The sequence below is a fragment of the Mastigoproctus giganteus genome, chromosome 12 (genome assembly GCF_048544385.1).
Source record: "Mastigoproctus giganteus isolate SK-2022 chromosome 12, ASM4854438v1, whole genome shotgun sequence".
NCBI lineage: Eukaryota > Metazoa > Arthropoda > Arachnida > Uropygi > Thelyphonidae > Mastigoproctus > Mastigoproctus giganteus.
The window spans coordinates 142,767,872-142,788,562 of NC_143586.1; positions in this window are offsets into that span (position 1 = coordinate 142,767,872).

The following is a 20,691-nucleotide window of genomic DNA, read 5'->3' on the forward strand; positions in this document are numbered from 1 at the left end:
CACGTATGCGTGGTGTGACCGAACTTGCAGCAGCGGTAGCACTTCGGAACGACCACACGTTCGTGATATCGGTAGCAGCCCCATTCTATAAACACCCTTGTTTGGTTCTTCAGGGTTTGCCAGGCTTCCGGGGTTAGTTCTACTACCCAGTTTTTGTTTATTCCATCCCTCGCTTTAATGGAATATTTGGGCATTGCTATCTCTTGTGGATTTTTGTTAGGGATTTTACCCTGTAGGTTTCTATGGTAGAGTTCGTACGCTAATTGGTTCGGTGTGATGTCTTTATCTACGTCGTATATTATTATGGCTGGCCCTTTTCTTTTGGGTGGTTCAGCTGTTAGACCCAAAGTGGCTATTTTCGGGTTTTGTATTATTCCTAGCATCTCTTTCTTTGTCTCGGTTTCTATTACCAGTCCTATGCTCCTCATCTTGCGTATTCCTCTGATTTGGGTTTGTTTGAGGTCTTCCTTCATGGTGCTTATTAGTTTTGCCTTAATTTCTTCACTTGTTGTTATTTCCTCGGCATTTTTGGGCCTTAGTATTACCAGGTTTGGCGTTGGGAGGAGTGTCTTTTTCTTTGGCTGTTCGTTTCTTGGCATCTGTGTCACAGTTGGTGGATTACTCAGTGCACTTGCATAGGTAGGGATACGCTGTTGCATTTGTTGTGTAACCCTACATTCCTGGTAGGCCTCCAGTTTGGCTGCATTTCTTTCTGCCTCACTGCGAACCTTGTGGAAGACCGTCTCCAGCTTGGTCCATATTCCTACAATATCAGCCCTAAGGGCAGCTGAGATTCTACTTGCGGAGTCTTTCAGTTTGTTTTCAAGCTCCACCCGGAGGGCCAAAACCTGGTCCAGTACCGTTCCATCCGGCAATCTGGGGTCTGTGGTAGGCTGGGGCTGCTTACTTAATTCTTCGCTGTTCTCTGGTTGGGGGTCCTCATTGTTTTGCTGGTCTTTCGATTCGCTTTGCGATCTTGTCTCCATTCCCGTACTCGGGGCGACATATTTCTTGTATTTCTTTTTTGAAGTGTGTTGTGGCTGTGCTCCATCGTCGTGGTCATTCTTCTCTATAATTTGCAAATCATCATTTTGCTGTAGGATAGGTTGTTGCCTTCTTCGTTGGTGTTCATCTTCTGGCTGAAGTTCAGTCAATTTCTGACTATGGCTAATCATTTTGTCTCAGGTACGGTTTATCGAGACTAATCCGGATTATCGAGGTAGGATCCACACACTCAAGAACCGGCTAGGAATGTTTACAAATGTTGCCGATCGTAAGTCCGTGGCACAATTTCGGGCCTAGCAGTGGTCAATCTAAACTTTTGATTCCCCACAAATGATTGGGGGGGGGGGTTAACCCAAGTATAGTGGGAAAGTTAATGCTGTGAAAAGCAGGTGGTCGCTGCTTTTTGTGGCGATGACGAAGCTACTGCCGAAGGCTGTAGATGGCAACCAGGAGCTCTCGCTAATAGAGGCTTAAGCATTTACACACATGGGGGTCACCCTCCCCACTCAATAATGCAGATCACTGTAGTCACACCCTCCAGTTCAAGAACAATGGGTGAAGCAGAATGTGTGTCGTCGCAGGCCGTCCCAGTGTAGCACGGCGCAGTAAAAAATAGTTCTCTACACTAAGTACATGTTCGAAGCACACGATTTTACAAAATTCGGCGGTTTACGGTACAGTTTGGTGGAGCGGTCTTTCAGCTCAGTTTTAAACACAGCTTGGGCAACTCCCCAGTCAAGTGTAAACTACCAACGTGGCTTCTGCTTTACATCAGTGCCTCTCTATGGCCCTTCTGCCAGCCACATGGTGACCATTGTAGTCTGACAACAAAGGACACAGATAGAAACGCTGGTAATTTACTAAATTCCCAATAGATATTAAAACTAATCTCACCTACGGAATCCTCCAGATAAGCTCTTTCAGGTGGAACACTTTTTTAGACTGATTTAACATTTTAAACACTTCATTTCCACACAAATTCAGGAGCGCGAAATAACGTGTCCGGTCGTAACGGCCGGCCCTCGCAAACCGTGTGGGCCCTCTGCTAATCCATACACTAGATGCATGTCTGCCAGCTCACAGTTCGTATATCGATGCATGCCCTTCGTGCGGTGAGGCCGCCGTAGCCTAGTGGTCAGGCGCGCGGGTGCATAAGTACACGTGCCTTGCGTGACCGGGGTTCAAGCCCGTGACTACTGAATACGGTGCTGTTTCTTGTAATCTGTCTATCTTGTGAACTCCTCTGACCGTTTGGTCGTCCCGGAGTATAAACAGAAAATTTATTTTTATTTACTGTTTGAATGAGTAAACCAGAAATTTTCCCTCTCTCGAACTGATGAACAGCGCTGTGTACCGACTTACGGTGACGTTTCCGGTTATGGGTTCCTATGCGATTCACATTCCTTTAGATGTTATCTACCTCCCCTAAACGTTTGTACCAATATTTTTGAGACACCCTGTATAGGTAGCAGTAACCCCAGAGTAACGTATCAACTGGGTGGTACTACACTCAGGGTAGTGGAGAACGAAAAGGACCTGGGGCAATTGTGCAGTCCGATATGAAGTTTTCTGAGCAGGGTAAAAAGGTTGCAAGAGTAGCTCATGGTGTCTTGTCAACGATATAAAAGAATTTTGCTAGCAGGGATAAGGGGTGACTGTCCCCTTGTATAAGGCAATGGTCAGGCCACACCTTGAGTACTGTATACAGGTCTGGAGGCCTCATTTTAGGAAACATGTAGAGCTGCTGGAACGAGTACAGAGAAGGGCAACGAGATTGGTGAGTGGAATAAAGTGTTGGTGTCACGAAGAATGGCTTAAGTTCTGCAAATTGTGGCTTCTGGAGACTAGACACCTGGGAAGTGATCTAATTGAGGTGTATAAGGATTTAAATGGATTGAGCAAGCTCAATGCTAATGAGACTCTTCCTCTTGCTCAGATTACTCACTTCAGGGGGCATAAATTCAAATTGAGGAAAGATGTGTAGAATAGATGTGCGGAAATTCATCTTTAGCCAGCGGGTGGTTGATAGTTAGAACAAACTTCCATCTGTTGAAGTGGAGGTCTGCAACTTAAATAAGTTCATGGCAAAACTAGAAAAACATTTGGAGTGAATGGATGAATGAAATGGGAAAAGTTTTTTTTTTTTTTTTTTTTGGCTGATGCTTGCTTTCTTTCTTGCATCATATGCCCTACTCATGTTAATGCTAATGCCGCCATCATTCATTCATTTCTATCCCCACTCAGAACTTCATAAAAACTACAGGCATATGTCCTGTAAGGTATCTGGTTACCAAGGTCTGTAAGTCCACATATTTTGTTACTGTCGTTGAAGTTGAAGTAGGGTTATGCTGGAGGTAATTCTGTGGAGGGAGCCTCAAGCGAGCTCCTGTTAAAATTTTGGGGTTTATCCGAGCCCTTGTTTAAAAAGTAATTCAACCGAGGATGACCCTAAGCTGATATTTTTCCGGAGCGAGCTGGTGTGGACGCCCTTTTTGCCAAACTGACTAGACGAGTTCCCCGTCTTTGGACCTTTTCGTATAAGTTCGTGAAACGGTCCAAGGTGATACGTTTACAATCACCAGATCTGGATGTAGTGCTCCAAGTGCAGTGTTACAAGTGTTTTATATAAGGGATTACAACATCCCATCTCTATAAGCAAGTGTTCCAAAAATCATGGGAAGGACACCAGCTGATTGTACTGCATAGAGAACGTCACGTCTGCCTACATCAAAATTCCAAAATCCCCATCTTCCTCTAGCCATTTTTAATTCAACTCGTTCAAGTATGTAAGTTATAGTATTTTGGAATTGCCACTGACTGTCATTTCTCAAGCGTAAAGCATTTCATTTTGCAGAATTATTAAAAAAGAGTTGCAACTTATTTAACCGTCTGTGAAACCTATCAAGTCCTCCTGAAAGATTTGCTTGACGTTGGTCATTAACCATTCTTCCAAAATTGTATGATATGCAAATTTTACACTGCGCCCTGTACTTCTTCGTCACGGGGACAGATTGATACAAAGACTCACCAAGTGCTAGCTGGGACCCATCAAAGTAAAGACACGGAAATGATTCAGAGAGGGCACCCTCTCTGAATGTAAGATGCTTATAGCAGGCCCACCTAACGCGCAAAATCAACTCACTGACTCTGCACCGTGGGCTACTGACACCCTAAATTCGTCCCTGCTCGTCAATGTAATGATCAAAGCGAAGTGCCCACAAGTTCATCAGTTGGATTATAAGTTACTCCTCCTTTCTTTGCTCTCTTAGTGATTTCTAGTAGTCGGCCTCTGCCAGCCTAACCATTTCTGCGGTACTGCTAGAGAATTTAACAATTATAAGTTTCAGAGTTTTTGCATCACTCAGTAACTGTTCCATACTTTTTTTTTTTTTTTTGCTGTATTAATCTAGCCAGTTTCTTATTCAATCACCTTAGCATTCTCCCCATGCCATATTTTCGTAAGGGTATATATGCACATATGGCTTCCATCAAAGCAGCTTTCAAGTTATTCAATAATCTACTGTGTTTACAGGTAATTTGAAGTCACAGCTACATAGTACGGCGGCTCCTAGTGCATCTGATGACAGTTCATTCGCTGTTAGTTCCAAAGCAACTTCTTATGCTACTCATTTGTTGTTAGTTTCGAAGCAACTTCTTATGCTACTCATTTGCTGTTAGTTCCGAAGCAACTTCTTATGCTACTCATTTTCTGTTAGTTCCTAAGTAACTTCTTATGCTACTCATTTGCTGTTAGTTCCAAAGCAACTTCTTATGCTACTCATTCCTGTACTGCTAATTTTTGTACAGTAAAGCAGATCCTTGTGCTGCTGTATCTTGAATAATAAAGGAGCTCCTTGTGCTGCTTGTTCCTATATTCCTAAACTAATAAACAGCTCTTTGTGATGCTTGTTCCTATATTCCTAAACTAATAAACAGCTCTTTGTGATGCTTGTTCCTATATTCTTAAACTAATAAAGCAGCTATTTGTACAGCTTTTACCTATGTTCCTAAACTTATAAAGCAGTTCCTGGTGCTGCAGTCTTCTGGGGTTAAATAGTGGCTCCTTTTGCTGCTAGCTCTTGAATCTTTTGCTGTTTCAAAACCCAAAAAGCGACTTCTCGTGCTGCTGATTCCTGAAACCATGAAGCAGAACACAACCTCATAGCTATCTTGAATACTAGATCCTTGGGTGTTTATTTCTATGAAGGCCGCCTATAATATCTATCTATATAACAGTAATTTGGATATGAACTTTTTGTAATTATACGAACTTTATTATGAATGGTGGAATTGAATTTGAATTCATTACAGCCTGTTTTCGCTATCCGCACTCTGTCTTCTCAGTTGGTGTAGGCCATGCAGCATCTCAGACTGCCATAATCCCCTTTCCTAAAAGAATTTGTAATTTATAGTAAAAGCAATTGTAGTAATATTTTCAAAGTGAATTCCAAATCCACTTATTCTCCGGCGTTTCTTTAATTTCATTTTGCGCCCAGGTGAATTCGCATCTATGGCCAGGGAATACAATCGTCATACATTAGTCGTGCCTCTGAGTGCTACCATTAAGGTCAAAATGTGTTGCTAATCTTCAGGAAAATTAAAATTTCAAATGTAATTGTACTTTATTCCATACAAAGGGCATAAGTGCAACTTTTAACAAAAAATAATGATTTTTTTTTTTTCAAAAAACTGACAGGAATATTTTGAATTCATTTTCGTAAACAGAGAAATGTGGCATTAAAAAATTTTTCGCATTACCTGAAAAGATTATTTTATACGGCGCAGTCTCGCTATTGTTCTATATCAATTATAACACTTCGCCATTCGAATGCATATTGTAATTTGCAATATTCTTAAAAAAAAAAAAATGGCCGGCCTTATTTCATTATGAAAAGACCGTCCAAGGGGTCTTCCTCTCTCTGTTCCACATAGCTGATTTGTCCCTACATACCAATCAGAGGAAAGTAAAACATTTCCTCGAAATCAGTTTTCAGTCAGGCCTGAAAAAATTTGATGCTCGAAGATGGGTTGGGATGTTTAAAACAGTATTTCCTAACCTTTTTTTTTTTTTTTCAGATATGGACCACTTTTAAATTTTAATAGGTTGTTATATCTGGTATTTCCAATCACTGTTGATGGGATTATTATCCACTGGGGAAAAAAAAAAAAAAAAAAAAAAAACAAGCTTCGCCTAACTGTCAAGTCACGCGACTACAGTTTGGGAAACTGTGGTTTAAAGTAAGCGCGAAGGCAATTAATACCATAAGGCTTCAGTATACATGCATAGGTCTGGCTAACTAAATTCTTAGGTATGTACGTCCCCATAGGAAAAAAGGATTGAGAAGCCGCGGTTATTAAACGACCAGATGTAACATTCTACATACTGCAATAGCATTCTTACTTGTTACATTATTATATTGCGTTTTCTGTGAAGCCATAACAAAAAAGTAAAGGTTTCGCTAAAAATGACAGTTGAGTCGTTACGTTAAACTGAATTTTTTTAAAAGTACATGTATTTTTATAACCACACTTTCAACAGATATTCACATTCTCCATAACACCAGAAAGTATAGAAAATATTTATTTTAATATTTTATAGACTTTCTCAGGCGGTTATTGGTAGATGTTCAGATTTAGCGGCATATGTGCAGGTTTTTCACTACTCACATTTTCTATATCGACGAGTTTATGCTCGATAGCACTGACAACCTACGGTTGCCACGGCAACAGGCCACAGACCGAGAGGAATGGCGTGTTTTCAAGGTGTTCATAAGGAGTCACAGTAAGGCGTAATAGCATTAAAAAAATAAATTTTCTGTTTATACTCCGGAACGACCACACGGTCAGAGGAGTTCACAAAATTGAGAGAATACAAAAAACAGCACTGTATTCAGCAGTCACGGGCTTGAAACCCAATCACTCAAAGCAAGTGTACGTATGTGCCCCCTCGCTGACCACTCGGCTTTGGTGGCTTACATTAATATAACGATCTGATACTAGTAAAGAAACCTTGGAAATGGGAGAACGTGCGAGGGATGGAATGGCTTGAGTAGAAAAGCCTCCAATCCATTTTAAACTATAAAAAAAAAAGTATTTTGTTAGCTCAACTTTAACTATTGATATATCAACCTTTCGAATTACCTAGAGTAAAAATAAACTGCCTTGATTTGTATATTTATCTCTAATCTCGAATCAAATTAAAATACATATTCAAAAATTGTCTTCAGATCTTCCTGCGAAAAGTGCTGTCTAGCAGAACTAGCGAAACCAATGCAGATTTATTCTTAAAACTTCGTTAGTAAAGTGTTAAAACTTGAAAAAAATCTGCAAATTATTTAGCTATCCAAAGCCATGGAGTACAAGTATAAAAACAATCGTTATCTACAGGCTGCGGAGACATATACATTGCAATGAGCTTCATTCATAATGGCACTTCCTAGAATCCTGTATTTCACAATGTCATCACGTGTTGACCTAGCAAGGAGGCGAAGTGTACCTCGCACGCTAGTGAGTGAGTATGTATTAGCAGTAGGCGACACGTGTGACAATCGTTCTAAATTAGGTGCTCCAACTGGTGGGATGAATTTACAGGATGTAAACATTTTACGACATCGAAGATGTCATAGTTTAAAAATGTGAGCCCATCGTTGGATTTTATTTATTTGAATCATGTTACTAAAGTACATTTTCTCAATGTTACGGATCATATAAATGAAAATTTCTGTTAAAAAGAAATAACGCTTATGATAATGTATCCTAATTTAAGTGATTTATGCGAAGGCATACACCAGCCACATAGTTTGATAAAGCATTTATGAAATATCTGTGTAAAATACCTACACATATATGACTCAACACTGTCTCGAGTTATGATTTGTTATCATAAACAATTTTTTTTTGTGTAAAAGCACTGCAATTCATAGCTTACTTTCCTCGCTCTTTTCTTATCTGAATAGAAGGGAAAGGGGAGGAGAGGTTAAAATTGTAACATGAATACTGCGAATATTACTTAAGAATAGACAAAATATTAAGAAAATGAAATCACAGATGTGACTAAACTAGCATTCCGAATACAAAATTAAAGCATACAAAGTACCCAATCGGAATGAGAAGAAAAAAAAAACCACAAAATAAGTAAATAAATAAAGAGATACCGCTATAAAAGAAATTACTACTTTAAAAGTTAATCACTGCAATAAAAAGTACCATGATACATAAAAAGTACCATGAAAAGATAAACGGCTTTATTCTCTTAATACTTAATTTTTTTTCGAAATCTATATCGAAACATATATAATCACTTTGGTTACGTGTACACCTAAATTCGAAATGAGCCTCTGCAGGTTTTTGAAAATATTATGCTCAGTGCACAGTTTTAAACAAAGTTGCTTATTTATTAAATAAGTATCTTCGTTCAAAATATTGTCTGTCAAATCAATCTGCTCCAGTTCAGACTTGCTAAAGTAAATAAACAAATTGTAAGAGCTTTAAGTTTCACTTTGTGAATCATTATAGGGCATTTAAAAATAAAGTAGTCAGCAATCGCGCCAGATAATAATGCAGATCATAATATGTACCCGCATTTCCTTTCTTGATGCATAGATGATAGAGCGCTATCCACGTTCATCAACCTGGTTATTTTCGCTGTCTATGCACACGATGTAAAAAGATCTGGCTATAATCCAGTCTCGACAAGTAGGCCTTTTTTAAAAAAAAAAAAAAAAAAACACCATGGCCGGGTTCGTCGGCCTCGGCAGGTTTCGGAAAAGTCATGGAAAACGTTTCATCCCTCAAAAGTACTGAAACTTAATGACTTCGGTTTTCGTGACGCAATATCAAAACAACCAAATCCAACTTAACTAGCATATTTTTTTAACTTAACATATTTAACTAACTAACATATTATTCCCTAACATAAATTTTCATGTTCAGCAAATCACATTTGGTTCTGTAAGCAAATGATTCAATTAGTTTGAAATTTCAGGACGAAAATACTGAATAGGAAACATCTGTGCATTTTATAAAGATGTTTACTTATGTTTGACCTAAAAATACCTTCTCTAGAATAACAATGTGTAAAGAATACATAAGGTTATTTGTTGTAGTGCGTGGGAAAAGGGCAAAACTTAACAAACCGGATAATCACCATCACAATTTCCTGGTGTTCAAAGGTCTCTGCACTAGACAACCTTTAAGCGAGGGGAACTTTATTCTTAATTTGTCATTGTCCAAACCTGGAAACAACTGTGTGTTTTCTAGTTATAATTTTTAGTGAGATAAGTTTTGATTAAAATATTATGCAACTCTTTACTAAGTGTATACACTTTTAAATTGCTCAGTGTTGTATTATATGTGATATATCTCTACAAGTACCGCCTCTTTAATGCGGGGAATACGTTCCTTATAACTCCGCGTTCGTAGGGGGAAGGGGTTACACCTTTTTTTTGCAAAGTGCTATTTTTGTGCAAAATTTAAAATAAAAATATCTTGCCACCGTTAAGGAAACAATAAAATGGCAAACATGATAAAAACGCTTTATATACTCGTAGATTATATATATATATATATTGGTAAAGTAAGTACATACGTAGCTCATACAACACATGAGTGTCCATGGGCTCCTAAGTGAATTCAGAGTGGATCACGGTTTTTTTATTGTTCGCTTATTATGAAAAAAATTGTGTATAACAATCAAATAAGTGGTCATAACGTCGCTCCACAGCACACTCGGGAAAAGTCATTGCCAGCTCCTCCAACAAATTCATGCAGTAAATTGTGCAGTGATACAGTTCGACGTTGGTCTCACTGTGGGAGACCAACAATTCCTCATCTTCAAACTCCCTCGATCCATACTACGGTTGCCATGTGGCTGATGTCCTCAACTACACTAAGTAGCTCATATTCAAAAGCAGGGGAGGGCAATGCGACTTCTGAGTACAGTCAAGGCCAGGCGCCCTTATACCAGACGTAAAGACTTCATTACAGGCCTCATCGATGTTACGTATTGCCTTACAAATATAGAAATTTTTCCACTAGGCCCACATGCCTCCCCCCCCCCCATCTCCTGATCACCTTTTAACAATGAAACTATGATCTTGAACATACAATGATTTCCTAACAGCGCGAGAGACAACCTCTGGCACGAACTCTACAGTGACCATTGAGGTGGCTGTAGGGTTCGTGCCACAGCGGAAGATAACGGTTAACAAAATATAACAAGTTGTAGACGCTTAACTCGATGGGATAATCTCCACCCATTACTACTAGTCTGCGGTTCTCCGTAAATGAGTAGCATCGTTTTTTTTTTCGCATAAAATATTTGGTTTTCTAATTTTTTTTTTGAAATATAAAACTGGTTATAACGAATTTCCGTTGGTTGACTGGAGACGCACTAAGCGGAGAATAATAGCCTGCATACAATATATTTCCAAACAGAAGAGAAGGAAAAATACAAGAGGAATAAGAAAGTGTAAAAAGGCGACACAGAACAGGGGCAAACTCAAGAGCACAGATCTGAGCACAAGTGAATAAATAATCATCAGAACCTGAAGCTTTCTTGGGATCAAGATTTTTCAAAATTCTTCTGACATAATTTTAATGGAAGACCACAGGACATGGAATGTAGTGAGAATGGCAGTAGGTGATTTACCAAAATGATCAATACAAGAGGTAGAAGAAAAGTGGAATGCAAGCCGATCAGCTTTATCTTAAGCTGAGGTGGCAAGAGAACCACCGGGTTTTAGCAACGTTGGGAGAAGAGACGGACAAAAGTTGCGGCCAATAGCTCTAGCAAGAGACCAGAATGTTCGACTACCGTTTGGACAGAAAGCAAGTTTTCTACTCTTGACCTGTTCAAAATCTGGTTTAAACTGAACAATAACTTCCCTACAATTGTTGCAAGCTTTGGTGTGAGCGGAAGATGAATCTGGAGATTTGGATGCCAATATTGCATGTTACATATCTCAATTTGCAAGCCGGCTGCGATATGAAAAATTCTTATCTTGACCAGCCTTAGCATATTTATGAAAAACCAAGATTTAGACAAAGGACAAGATTTTAAGGTGAAGTGTGGAATAAAGGATCGCATTCCTACAAGAATAATTTTACTGACTCCATCTGAGCAAAGAATCACAACAGAACATTTAAAACAGTAATCCAGCCAACGGAAAGAAAACCAAATCTCGCAGGTCATGCCATTTTGCGTCCTTGTAATGCCAAACACGAGGCTCAGAAAGGCCACGAGAGAAGGCTCCACTTGAAAAGACATCATCACTAAGTTGCAATTTCAGGTGCCCAGAGGACCATTCATTTCAAATGTGTACTTCGAAGGGTTGTTTGCGAGAACGATCAAGAGTGTTGGCGGTGTGGTTAGCATTGTCGGGTATACTGGTAGGTAAATGAACAATCTGTGCGAGGTCATTAGTAATTGCAAAATCATCAGTATCTCGACCAACTGGGTCCATGTAAATAGAAACAGGAAGTCAACTGGAGTGGTGAACATTAATATCACCAAAGAAAATTACCTCACTGTCAGGAAAGTTGGACTGGAGAAAGCCAAGTTTAAAAAATAAATAAATAAATAATAATAAAAGAAGTCAAAGAGTTCCAAGTGATTAGTGGGAATTAGGAGAACGAGAACGGCAACAGATGAATTTGACAAAATGGGGTAGAGAGATGTTAAGCCAGAGAATATCGAAAAGAGGGGGTTCCAAATTACTAGGTCTCTAATGGGGAAAATCAGAGTGGCCATATTCACAAGTACCAAGTTTGAAGCGAAATTAATCAATCATACAGGGAAAAATTGGGATGAGCAGCAGTTTAATCAACCGATAATTGCGATTCTTTCAGAAAAAATAAGTGGGGCTTGGCAGCCTGTATGTGGAAACGGACATCACTCAGTAACGGAGACCATGTATATTTATGGAATGAACAAGGAAGTGTCTGGGAGGTTTAGATCTTTTCGCAGATATTTGTTCTATTAGTTTGACTATACGTGATGTTTTCAGCAGTAAAAAAAGATGGAGAGGATATGTTGTACAAAGTAATGAAATTTTTGTATATGGCATACACACGGCAATATACCCAGGTCCTGGATATAACGTTGCTTCAAAAATGCCTCCTGCATACCCACTACTCGAACTTCCTCCAGTCACTGACAGAGTAGAGGCAGCGAGATTATATACCAGGTAATCCAGATATCTTCCAAAGAATTACCAAGAGCGTCGGTCCGATGCGCTATCTAGCGACCGGCCTATGAACACAGTTTTCGAGTTGTACCCTCTAAATGTATGGAAGATTAGTTCATGCCATGATTTCATCATAATCTCAAAAGATATCAATCATACTGCAAGGTGGAAGAGATGGGGTTTACGAGAACTTGGCTCTGAAGACTAAACATGGGTTCACCACTCCAAGCCTACAATAAGCAAAGTGGTGGTAATGCCGCCGGTTGATGAGAGTCATCTACCACCTAGTACTGGCTGGTAACACGGAGGGGTGGCATTCCTCTGTGTGGTGTGAACGCCATACCTCGATCCCTGCTTATATGGGTGAACACCCATGTGTGAACATGGGTGTTCACCCCAATATACTAGGTGCCGTATTCACGACTTGCACACGGCAGTTATATCCAGGATAAATGGGCCTGTTGTACTGGAATCCATAGGATAACAAATAATTAGGCGTTAACTATAAAATAAAATATCTATAATCACAAATAGATACCTGTAGCTTTCGAGGCTGAACATGCCTCTTTGTCAACAGAAATGGAAATTTTAGAGATAAAATTATTCTAACGGACACAGTTGTGCGAGCAGTGAGGAGTGCGACGGGACGAGGTAGGCCAATCAATCATTAAACTGGTGTTCATTGTTGCTGCATGGACGTGCATAGTTTTTTTCTCCAGCGCTCATCAAGACTTAAAACGGTCCCCCTCTAAGATGGGGTGTAGTCTTATGACTTTGCAGCGTTTCATGGCTCTCGAATTACAGAATATATTGAGTGACTCTAACAAGAGGCTGTGGCGAAAGTATTAGCATTAGTAACGGCCGCATGGTGCAAGAAAGCCTATGGCTTATGCTGCACCAGCCAAAAAAAAAAAAAAAAAAAAATCCGAACAAAACAATGATAAAAAATAAAATAAAATAAAATAAAATAAATAACTAAATAATAATAATTAATAAAAAAAAAAAAGGAAATTAAACCTATCATCCTATACGCTTCCCTTACCCGAAAGTACTATCCACATGACCTTTGAATTTCCCCAAACTGTCGGCCTCTACCACCCATGAAGGCAACTTATTCCAGTAATTTATAACTCGCTGGCTAAAATAAAACTTCCTGCAGTCCAATCTAAACATTTCCCCCCGTAACTTGAATTTATGTCCCCTAGTTCTAGCATCATTATAATCTTGAAAATTTTGTCCTCATTCATTTTACTGATGCCTCTCAGAGCCTTAAACACCTCAATCAAATCTCCTCTAAGGTATCTAGTTTCCAAACTCTGCAACCCACATATTCGAAGTCTTTCTTCATAAGGACGCCCTTTTGCCGACCTCACCAGGCGAGTTACCCTTCTTTGCATCCTTTCAAGAAGCTCGATGTCTTTCTTTAGGTGCGGTCTCCATACTTGAACACAGTATTCCAAGTGTGGTCAAACATAAGCCTTATATAATGGGATTATCACGTCCCTATCTCTACTTGCAAAAGTTCGATAGATCATCGATAGGACACCATGGGCCTTCCTTGCAACCTGTTTACAATGCTCAGAGAATTTCATGTCTGACCGTATCGTAACACCCAAGTCCCTTTCCTCCAGTACTGGGTTTAGTTGAACTCCACCAAGTGAATAAGTTTTTTTGGGATTACTGTTTCCCAGGTGTAAAACCTTACACTTTGTTGGATTAAAGCACAGCTGCCATTTTTCTGACCATTCCTGAAGTCTATCTAGGTCTCTCTGAAGAAGCTCAGCTTGACAGTGATCATTAACTACTCTACCAATTTTAACATCATCTGCAAATTTAGACATCACGCCCTCTATCCCTTCATCAATGTCGTTTATGAAAATTAAAAACAACAGTGGTCCTAATACTGTTCCTTGGGGAACCCACTTCTTACATCAACCCAATCTGAGGAGTAGCCATTTATCACAACCCTCTGCCTCCTGCCCTGAAGCCATCCTTCTATCCATCTAAGGATTTTCCCAGTGATTCCAACCTGTTCCAGCTTATAAAGCAACCGCTCATGTGGGACTGAGTCAAAAGCTTTGCTGAAATCTAAATAAACAATGTCGAAATTATTCCCTAAATCCAGCTCGTGAGTGACCCTTTCGAAATAGCGAACCAGATTTGTTAAACATGATTTTCCCTTTACAAAACCATGCTGAGTATCCTTGAGAATTTCAATTCGATCCAAATGATCCTGAATTCCACCCTTGATCATTGCCTCCATGATTTTCCCTACTACTGAAGTCAGACTGACAGGTCGATAATTTCCAAATTCACTTTTAGAGCCACCCTTATGTATCGGAGATACATTTGCACTTTTCCAATCCAAGGGAATCTCCCCAGAGTCTAGTGATGCTCGCATAATTAGCCTCAACGGTTCAATGCAGTCGCTTGCCGCCTCCCTTAAGATTATAGGGTATATTCCATCAACTCCAGGAGCCTTACTGGTCTGTAGGCTCGAAAGTTTTTTCATTAAATAATCTTGCGAAATTTCAATATCATTAATTACATATTTTTTAACTTCGCTCCCACAATTTCCCATTGCCACAAAAGGGTTTTCATTTGTAAATATCGATGCAAAATAACTGTTGAGTTCATCTGCAACGGCAGCTGGTGTATTTATTACTATCCCCTTTCCCTTACGTAAAGGTCCGATCTGGTTTATCCTGCTCTACTTGGCATTTATATATGTGAAGAATTCTTTATCCCCCCTCTTTGCTCTGTTTGCTAGTGATTTCTCATAAACTGCCTTTGCCTGTCGAACCTTTTCTGTGGCTCTATTACACATCACCTTGTAGCTGTTATAGGCTTCGGTACTTTTTATTGCTCTGTAACCTTTCCATGCCACCCTTTTCTGCTCAAGTAATGTGGCAACTTCACTATTCATCCAACTTGGAACCCTTCTCGTGGAGTATTTTTTTAATGGTATATACGCATTCAAGGCATCTGTGATTAATGTTTTAAAAGCGTACCACAGTTCAATTGTAATCATTCTCTGCGCGATATCTATCCAGTTAATAGAGGCCATGTAGTACCTTAAGGCATCGTAATTTCCTTTTCTGAAATTAAAACCCATTCCTTTGCCTTTTACTTCTGCTACCTCTCTCGTCATCATCCACCGTAGAACTCCGTGATCACTTCCTGCTACTGGTTCCTCTACTGTCAGCCCTGTTATGTCATCTGATTCATGTGTGATGATGAGGTCTAGGATATTCTTTTCTCTAGTACTTTCCCTGACATGTTGATACAAATAACAGTCATCTAGTTGATTTAAAAATTTTGTTCCCCATGTCGAGTTTCCGTCCCATTTACTCCAATCAATTAGAGGCAAATTGAAATCACCCATAATAAGGCATTGACGCTTACTTGCCCATTTCATTTGCATGTAGAGGCTTTTGTCATAATCCTCACAATCACCTGGTCTGTAGATTACTCCTAATCGCATTATACCTGAAGTGCCGGGATTGATCAATTACTTCGTAGTCACGCTTGGGATTGAGATCGTGGTGGGTGGACCAGAAGTGTTCCGCGATTGCGGACTGGTCAGTCTCAGCAAGGTGAATCACTCTGTCGTGTTCCGCAAGACGATCTTGAAGACGTCTCGAGGTCTCTCCTATGTAGCAGCTGTCAAAGTCTTTGCAGGCTATGCGGTATATTACACTGCTGCGTAAGAAAGGGGTGACCGGGGTCTTTACATTGGAAACCAGAGAACGTAAGTTTTTACCAGGCAGCTGCATTCATCATTTTATGCGGTATTCTCGGAGGGTTTTTGAAATCCGGCCCGACATGCCTGGACAACAGGGAATGTAGACGGTAGGTACATTGTCCTGAGTTGATGGCGGTCTCGGGTGGACTGTGAGCTCCTGTGCTTGTAATAAGCATTTGTCTAATAATAATAATAATAATAATAAGATTCTTTATTAACATAAATTTTATACAAAAGTGATTCCTTACACAGAAAGCCAGAGGAATCTTACAATTTGTTGTCTATACAAGTGATTTTGTTTTATAAAAAAAAATAATAATAATAATAACTAAATAATAATTAATAGATCAAAGCAAAGATGATAATCAAAATGTAAAAATGAAGTAGTGATTACAGCGAAAAAGGACTACAAGTTGAGCAGAACATGAAATGACATCATCGGTTAACTAACTAAGATCGGCACTTACATAAATGGCCTTTACAAACAGCAAGATAGGACAAGATGCCATCGCGATATGCCTTGTCTATAGTCCACAGGTCGATGACGATGTTTGAGCGAGTTGAGAGTGTCCAGAGTCACATTAGAGAAGTATCTCTTGAAATTCTGTAACCGCTGGAGCCTTGAGCACAAGGAAGGGGGGGGGGGGTACTACGGCGGTGTCTATTTGGCAAATGCCAAACAACCGTGTTCCAGATGTTGATGTGATCCTGCTTAGCTGAACACAGATGAAGGAATGATTTTATTTTTAGCACATGAGCTCTGTGACCTATGGGCGTATATTGCAGGTTGCAGCAGAGAGTAGATTTAGACGTTGTGTAGATCTGGTGCGACCACAAGTTGGCCCACTTCAGCACCCAGAATTCGAGGCCCCATAGTTTCCTGCGGCTGGTGGGTGGTGCCGCCGACCAAACTTCCACGGCATAGGAGAGCACACTGCAGAAGTAAGTTGCAAGGTATTTCTTGATTATTTGCTTATTGTGCGTTTTGCACAGATCAATTTTCATTCCCCAGAACTCTCTCAGGGCTTTCGAATACTGAGCTTGGATTTATTTTTTATAGGTGAGGTTGGCATCAAGGATTACTCCTAGGAATTTGACACTGTCTGTGGGAGTCAAAACATTTCCTGACAATTCCGGAAGTAGAGAAGATGCAGTATCAGTAGAAGTCATCCGACTTGGCGTAAAGATGAGATAGTTTGACTTCTCTGGATTGACTGACAGGCCAAAAAATTTGGCATACAAACAGAATGTATTTAGGTAGCTGTTTACAGATTCAGAGGCAGTTTGTCTTTCTTGGGAATCACCAACATGGCGTTTGCATGGCAAGTAGCAAACAATATCATCAGCATATGATAGGAAAGCTGGAATTTGATCCATTAGTGGAACGAATATTGCTGCAAATAACAAGGCTGAGAGAGAGAGAGAACAACCTTGTGGGATCCCTACTTCGACGCTTTTAGTGACTGTAATGCCATCGCCTTTGAAGTGAAGTATTCTCCTAGATACCAATTATTGAGGATCTCGAGCATATTTCCGGATATCCCGTAGAATCTCTCAAGTAAGGCAAGAAGGGGTGTTATCTGGACTGAGTCGAAAGCAGATTTTATGGCCAGAAAAATGGTGTGAAGATCTTCGTTGTCATTCCAGGCGCGAAGTATTTTCTGTGATAATGACTGTAGGCAGGTTACAGTAGATCTATTAGGCATGGAATAATGGGTATGTTCTGGCCTAAGCGCAAAGACTGCGAGTGCTACATCATTGTAGATGCACTTCTTGAGGCATTTCAGGAAAGGAGAGGCAATTGATATTGGCCTGAAGTCAGCCGGTCTTTTCGCACGAGGCTTTTTTGGAACTGCCGCGACTCTGTATGATAACCAGCTTGGAGGCACCTGTGCAAATTTGAGTACAGTACTTTGTTGTAGAGTTGAGTGAGCTCCTTGCTGATGAAATAAGAAGCAATTTTTAGACTAAAAAGAGGTATTGTATTGCGTCAATTCCTATGGTGGACTTGTCAGGTAGTGAATTGATTATTTTTATTAGCTGTTCTTCGGAAATTTCTGTATTACTAGAAGGTGAAGAAACGTTCGACACTTCGTTCCAAGGATATGCTTCGGACACACGGTGATCTCGCTTAAAACGCAGCACATGCTCACACCATTCCTGGATATCTAAAGATAGAGGGGTGCAAGTATGACTAGTGGACCACACACGTTTTCCCCTGGATAGCCGGCCGTTTATGAAATTGTCAATAGCAAATTGTTTACTCTTCTGTAAATCCATCCTTGCTTTGGAAAATTTGGCGTATGATTCTTGTGAAGGCGGCTTCTTGTAAGAGCCATGGGCTGCCTGTGTTTCCCTAAAGGCCTTGGTCAAGAGGTCATTCCGCCATGGCTTTGAGTGGGGACTAAGGATGCAAGTTTTGGACAATGCAAGCCTTGCAATGAATTCCATCCATCTCGAAAGCCACTAGACAGCCTCATTTATGTTAAGCTCAGCCAGTATGTTCCATGGGTAAAGTTGGAAAAGGGTATTAAATTTTCCAATGTTGATGTATTTTGGATTGTATACTCTCCTGACAGTATTTGTAGTTTGTACTTGTGTACGTTCATCCTTAGGTGCCTGCAGAGATATCATCGCAGCAATCGGAACGTGATCGGACGGGAGAAAGTTCTCAGGTATGGTCAGGGTTTCCTTTACTAAACAGTTTGTGAAGATGCGCTGCAGGATGGCATCGCCGTGTGAGGGAAGAACATGAATAAGACCAATGCCCATTTCCGACATGTTCAATGACAGAGTATATAGGAGCTTCTTTGTGGCTGTCAGTGGAAGGTTAAAGTCTCCGAGGATGATCAGCTTTTGCCGATGATTGATTGTGGATGACAGCCATGCTGTCAGATTAAGGACAGAATCCTCAGAAACCGGTGGAGGGAAATAAACAGCACACACAGAGATCGACAAACCAGCAATTCGGTAGTTTCCAAGAACAGCTTCTATGTCACCTCCTGGATAAGTGGAAGCCTTAATCAGGGGGAGTGAACTACTTTGACAGATTGCTACACCGCCACCTCGTCTCCCAATTCTATTAGCAGCCAGCGTGTGATAGCCAAGATTTGAGGTGAAGGCAGCAATTTCCATTTCATCTCTGAGCCAGGTTTCAATCAGAATAACGAGTTGTACTCTGCGCAGGAAAGCAAATCAAGTAGGCTATCTAGTTTGTTTTTGACACTCCTGATGTTTTGTAGGAAACATCGAATTTTTACTTCGACAGAAGGTTGTATTATGATGAGATTACTCTTGGAACAGTATTTGCTTTTCACATAATGATCTGAAATCTCTTCCCGGGATCGATGTCGCGTTCGATGTGCCCTCTTACTGGATATTCTAACTGGAATGCGACAGGTCCGATGTTCGCTCGTCATCTCCACGTTAGACATCCATAAGTTGCACCCGCTCTCGGATATAATTTGGTAGACTCTGCTAGAAAGGACAGGTAGCTATGCTGGTGTAGTTATATATTGTTGTGGAATGGGGTTCGAGCTTGATAAGTTCTGGGTCTTTGGTGTCCCATAGTATGGCATTACCAGCAAACCTCTGGGCCAGTATTCGGCATTCAGGTATTGTTGGTAATTAGGCCCATCAATCTGAATCCTAAAGGAAGCATAAGACGGATGCTTGGTATTGATTTTGAAAGGCTTACCGGGTATGCCTAGTTCCGTCAACAGTGCCTGAATTTCTTCAACTTTTACCAAGGAATCCAGCCTGCTAATGAAGATATTTGCATGAGTATTGCTGGTGGCTTGGCGATCTCGTATCCTGAGGCTAGTATTAACTACTCACGTGCCAATCAAGGTGGTTTTGTTGTTTCTGGAATACCGTTGGCGTGGGGATGCTTGCATCGGTTGAGGTCCGGGCATCTGGCCTTGCTGTGCTCCTGCAATGGCAGAGTTTCGTTCCGTTGATTTTAGCATGGCGCTATTGGCGCTGTCTTTAGAGAGTGTAACTATATCCGTTTCGGGTAGTAGCGATGACTCAGGTGTGGGAGATGGGCGTTCCAGTGGGCCAGGACAAGGGAGCCTGGTGTTCACGGGCTAGAGACCTTGCAGCAGGCTCAAGGACTTTTGTTGATAATCTTCAAGCTGGCTCAGACGTTCCCTTAGCAAGCTATTTTCTGAATACAGTTTTCTTAGAATGACTTCAATAATTTCAAGTTTCTCAGTGTAACACCCGCAAAAGTGCAGCTGACTTGAGCCTGTGATTCCGTTTGAGAACAATTATCAGTAACCCCAGGCAAAAACTTGCTGTTCGTAGCCGGTTCACTGAGGGTGGAATTGATATGTGTGGTGACGTCATTAACAACATTCAGCATTCTGGAGGGAGAGTCTGTGGGGGAGGGAAGCAAGTGCACTAAGGCAGCAGCCAATATGTCGGCTGTATCTGACGAATCCCTATTTTGCTTGCGGCAGAGTGCACATCTCCATTTTGATTTCCTAAGTTGCGCAGTCCGTTTTAGATCTTTAATGCCACTACAAAAATTGCAAAAAATAAGCTGGCATGATAATGATGAACATTTTATTAGGCAGTCGGAAAGTTTTTTGCAGCTCGAGCAGGGTTGCATATTTTTCGACGGCATTGTACCCAAAATTCACTAAACACTACATGGAGAGATAATGGCAAGGTGGCTGACAAAGTAAAAGCAGAGTACTTACTGACTAAGGAATGTTCCTTCAGGCTAGGATTAAGTAGGGTGGTGAAGAA